The 4,772-nt window shown below is 48.1% G+C and overlaps 6 non-coding genes across 6 annotated transcripts; all 6 read left to right on the forward strand.

Annotated features, from left to right (window-relative positions):
* Window positions 1-1,596: 1,596 nt before the first annotated feature.
* LOC135011283 (U1 spliceosomal RNA) lies at window positions 1,597-1,760 on the forward strand. Its single transcript, XR_010210392.1, has one exon. It is a non-coding gene; the product is annotated as a U1 spliceosomal RNA (small nuclear RNA).
* A 152-nt stretch (window positions 1,761-1,912) lies between these two features.
* Window positions 1,913-2,075, forward strand: LOC135011286 (U1 spliceosomal RNA). The gene has a single exon (XR_010210395.1). It is a non-coding gene; the product is annotated as a U1 spliceosomal RNA (small nuclear RNA).
* A 671-nt stretch (window positions 2,076-2,746) lies between these two features.
* Window positions 2,747-2,910, forward strand: LOC135011284 (U1 spliceosomal RNA). Its single transcript, XR_010210393.1, has one exon. It is a non-coding gene; the product is annotated as a U1 spliceosomal RNA (small nuclear RNA).
* Window positions 2,911-3,062: 152 nt separating this feature from the next.
* Window positions 3,063-3,225, forward strand: LOC135011285 (U1 spliceosomal RNA). Its single transcript, XR_010210394.1, has one exon. It is a non-coding gene; the product is annotated as a U1 spliceosomal RNA (small nuclear RNA).
* A 671-nt stretch (window positions 3,226-3,896) lies between these two features.
* On the forward strand, window positions 3,897-4,060 carry LOC135011281 (U1 spliceosomal RNA). The gene has a single exon (XR_010210390.1). It is a non-coding gene; the product is annotated as a U1 spliceosomal RNA (small nuclear RNA).
* A 152-nt stretch (window positions 4,061-4,212) lies between these two features.
* Window positions 4,213-4,375, forward strand: LOC135011282 (U1 spliceosomal RNA). Its single transcript, XR_010210391.1, has one exon. It is a non-coding gene; the product is annotated as a U1 spliceosomal RNA (small nuclear RNA).
* Window positions 4,376-4,772: the final 397 nt, after the last annotated feature.

A 4,772-nucleotide genomic window follows, 5' to 3' on the forward strand; every position in this document is an offset into this window, starting at 1 on the left:
AAAGAGAGATATTGGCAAGGAAAAGCTGTCTTGTACCTTTGCATTTTTCTCCCAAACGAAGGACACTAGAAAGAAAATTTTAAAGCCTCCTGTTAGGCCATCATCTACACGACATAGCCCTGAATTTTCCAATGCGCAGCTCTTTGCAAAAGAGAGATATTGGCAAGGAAAAGCTGTCTTGTACCTTTGCATTTTTCTCCCAAACGAAGGTCACTAGAAAGAAAATTTTAAAGCCTCCTGTTAGGCCATCATCTACACGACATAGCCCTGAATTTTCCAATGCGTAGCTCTTTGCAAAAGAGAGATATTGGCAAGGAAAAGCTGTCTTGTACCTTTGCATTTTTCTCCCAAACGAAGGACACTAGAAAGAAAATTTTAAAGCCTCCTGTTAGGCCATCATCTACACGACATAGCCCTGAATTTTCCAATGCGCAGCTCTTTGCAAAAGAGAGATATTGGCAAGGAAAAGCTGTCTTGTACCATTGCATTTTTCTCCCAAACGAAGGACACTAGAAAGAACATTTTAAAGCCTCCTGTTAGGCCATCATCTACACGACATAGCCCTGAATTTTCCAATGCGCAGCTCTTTGCAAAAGAGAGATATTGGCAAGGAAAAGCTGTCTTGTACCTTTGCATTTTTCTCCCAAACGAAGGTCACTAGAAAGAAAATTTTAAAGCCTCCTGTTAGGCCATCATCTACACGACATAGCCCTGAATTTTCCAATGCGTAGCTCTTTGCAAAAGAGAGATATTGGCAAGGAAAAGCTGTCTTGTACCTTTGCATTTTTCTCCCAAACGAAGGACACTAGAAAGAAAATTTTAAAGCCTCCTGTTAGGCCATCATCTACACGACATAGCCCTGAATTTTCCAATACTTGACTGCATAATTTGTGTTTCCCCTGGTCGGCTCTCATATAATTCAGATCTCTTTGTCTCAGGTCTCTCTCCAGCCTAGTTTGCTGTCTGTTTCCACTTCCCTTTTCTTGAGCCGCTCCCTTCTATGCCCTTGCGCACTATCCTGACTTCTCCCGTCTGCTTACTTTGTGCCTTCCAACGCACAATGCGAACTACAGGTAGTGCTGCAGGGCCCACACCCTTTTATTTGCCTTACAGAGCAGCTCTGGAGCTGTTACAGTGCCCAGCTGCTGCAAGAAATCAGCTTGAATGCTTCAGGGGCTGGGGCATAGCCAACATGAGCCCCACACCGAATGAGGGTGCAGGTGTTTAATGCGAACTAGGGGTCATCCAAGCGCCGCAAAAGGCCGCCATGCCCTGCACGCCCCTTTTCTCTTTTCATATGCAGATGAGGGTTGAAGCCAACTTTGACCCACTGCTTGGATGACATCACCATATGCAAATCCATCTGCTGCAGGCCTTCCCCCAGGAATGCTTGTACTAGTTGTTGCATTTGGTTTGTTGTTTGGGGGTGCTTCAGTATTAGGCAGCCTTCTGCCCTCCCATGTTCATCTGAAAATATGTGTTCTCCCTGCAGTTGTTGTCCCCAGATGAGAGTTCCCTTGTGCTGCCTCAGTTGAATCTCCTTTACTTGACAGAGATGTGCCTGAGCAGCGGCCCTCCCCAGCCCTATCCCAAATCATACTTATTTTGCATAGGAGATACCATGGTCATGAAGATTGTTCTCCCAGGGTGAGGTTCATTCATTGCATTCTGGGTATGCTGACCCCTGTGATTTCCCCAAATGTGGGAAACTCGACTGCATTATTTGTGGTAGAGGGGGACTGTGTTTGTGCTTTCCTCTGGTCAGCTCTGGTAAAAGTCAGATTTCTTTGTCTCAGATCTTCCTCTAGCCTTGTTCCTCTTTCAAGAGTTCCCTTGTGCTGCCTCAGTTGGATCTCCTTCACTTGACAGGGGGGTGCCCGAGCAGCGACCCTCCCCAGCTCTAGCCCAACTCCTACTTACCTGCCAGGTGAGATACTATGATCATGAAGGTGCTTCTCCCAGGGCAAGGCTCACCCATTGCACTCTGGGTGTGCTGCTCCTGCAATTTCCCCAAATGTGGGACACTTGACTGCATAATTTGTGTTTCCCCTGGTCGGCTCTCGTATAATTCAGATCTCTTTGTCTCAGGTCTCTCTCCAGCCTAGTTTGCTGTCTGTTTCCACTTCTCTTTTCTTGAGCCGCTCCCTTCTATGCCCTTGCGCACTATCCTGACTTCTCCCGTCTGCTTACTTTGTGCCTTCCAATGCACAATGCAAACTACAGGTAGTGCTGCAGGGCCCACACCCTTTTACTTGCCTTACAGAGCAGCTCTGGAGCTGTTACAGTGCCCAGCTGCTGTAAGAAATCAGCGTGAATGCTTCAGGGGCTGGGGCATAGCCAACATGAGACCCACACCGAAGGAGGGTGGAGATGTTTAATGTGAATTAGGGGTCATCCAAGCGCCACAAAAGGACGCCATGCCCTGCACATCCCTTTTTTCTTTTCATATGCAGACGAGGGTTGAAGCCAACTTTGACCCACTGCTTGGATGACATCACCATATGCAAATCCATCTGCTGTAGGCCTTCCCCCAGGAATGCTTGTACTAGTTGTTGCATTTGGTTTGTTGTTTGGGGGTGCTTCAGTATTAGGCAGCCTTCTGCCCTCCCATGTTCATCTGAAAATATGTGTTCTCCCAGCAGTTGTTGTCCCCAGATGAGAGTTCCCTTGTGCTGCCTCAGTTGAATCTCCTTTACTTGACAGAGATGTGCCTGAGCAGCGGCCCTCCCCAGCTCTATCCCAAATCATACTTATTTTGCATAGGAGATACCATGGTCATGAAGATTGTTCTCCCAGGGTGAGGTTCATTCATTGCATTCTGGGTATGCTGACTCCTATGATTTCCCCAAATGTGGGAAACTCGACTGCATTATTTGTGGTAGTGGGGGACTGTGTTTGTGCTTTCCTCTGGTCAGCTCTGGTAAAAGTCAGATTTATTTGTCTCAGATCTTCCTCTAGCCTTGTTCTTCTTTCGAGAGTTCCCTTGTGCTGCCTCAGTTGGATCTCCTTCACTTGACAGGGGGGTGCCCGAGCATCGACCCTCCCCAGCTCAAGCCCAACTCCTACTTACCTGCCAGGTGAGATACTATGATCATGAAGGTGCTTCTCCCAGGGCAAGGCTCACCCATTGCACTCTGGGTGTGCTGCTCCTGCGATTTCCCCAAATGTGGGAAACTTGACTGCATAATTTGTGTTTCCCCTGGTCAGCTCTCGTATAATTCAGATCTCTTTGTCTCAGGTCTCTCTCCAGCCTAGTTTGCTGTCTGTTTCAACTTCTCTTTTCTTGAGCCGCTCCCTTCTATGCCCTTGCGCACTATCTTGACTTCTCCCATCTGCTTACTTTGTACCTTCCAAAGCACAATGCGAACTACAGGTAGTGCTGCAGGGCCCACACCCTTTTACTTGCCTTACAGAGCAGCTCTGGAGCTATTACAGTGCCCAGCTGCTGCAAGTAATCAGCTTGAATGCTTCAGGGGCTGGGGCATAGCCAACATGAGCCCCACACCGAAGTAGGGTGGAGGTGTTTAATGCGAACTAGGGGTCATCCAAGCGCCGCAAAAGGCCGCCATGCCCTGCACGCCCCTTTTCTCTTTTCATATGCAGACGAGGGTTGAAGCCAACTTTGACCCACTGCTTGGATGACATCACCATATGCAAATCCATCTGCAGCAGGCCTTCCCCCAGGAATGCTTGTACTAGTTGTTGCATTTGGTTTGTTGTTTGGGGGTGCTTCAGTATTAGGCAGCCTTCTGCCCTCCCATGTTCATCTGAAAATATGTGTTCTCCCTGCAGTTGTTGTCCCCAGATGAGAGTTCCCTTGTGCTGCCTCAGTTGAATCTCCTTTACTTGACAGAGATGTGCCTGAGCAGCGGCCCTCCCCAGCCCTATCCCAAATCATACTTATTTTGCATAGGAGATACCATGGTCATGAAGATTGTTCTCCCAGGGTGAGGTTCATTCATTGCATTCTGGGTATGCTGACCCCTGTGATTTCCCCAAATGTGGGAAACTCGACTGCATTATTTGTGGTAGTGGGGGACTGTGTTTGTGCTTTCCTCTGGTCAGCTCTGGTAAAAGCCAGATTTCTGTGTCTCAGATCTTCCTCTAGCCTTGTTCTTCTTTCGAGAGTTCTCTTGTGCTGCCTCAGTTGGATCTCCTTCACTTGACAGGGGGGTGCCCGAGCAGCGACCCTCCTCAGCTCTTGCCCAACTCCTACTTACCTGCCAGGTGAGATACTATGATCATGAAGGTGCTTCTCCCAGGGCAAGGCTCACCCATTGCACTCTGTGTGTGCTGCTCCAGCTATTTCCCCAAATGTGGGAAACTCGACTGCATAATTTGTGTTTCCCCTGGTCGGCTCTCGTATAATTCAGATCTCTTTGTCTCAGGTCTCTCTCCAGCCTAGTTTGCTGTCTGTTTCCACTTCTCTTTTCTTGAGCCGCTCCCTTCTATGCCCTTGCGCACTATCCTGACTTCTCCCGTCTGCTTACTTTGTGCCTTCCAACGCACAATGCGAACTACAGGTAGTGCTGCAGGGCCCACACCCTTTTAGTTGCCTTACAGAGCAGCTCTGGAGCTGTTACAGTGCCCAGCTGCTGCAAGAAATCAGCTTGAATGTTCTTCGTTGATTGATGGAAGAAACATCTTACAAAAACTCTCCAGATTATTGACTTTTTAAAGTTTTTCTAGGAAACGTTCTAGATGAATGCTTATTAGCGTTTGTCAGAATGTACGTTTGCAAAGTGTCTCTGTGGCGCAATCAGTTAGCGTGC

The sequence above is a fragment of the Pseudophryne corroboree genome, unplaced genomic scaffold (genome assembly GCF_028390025.1).
Source record: "Pseudophryne corroboree isolate aPseCor3 unplaced genomic scaffold, aPseCor3.hap2 scaffold_2408, whole genome shotgun sequence".
NCBI lineage: Eukaryota > Metazoa > Chordata > Amphibia > Anura > Myobatrachidae > Pseudophryne > Pseudophryne corroboree.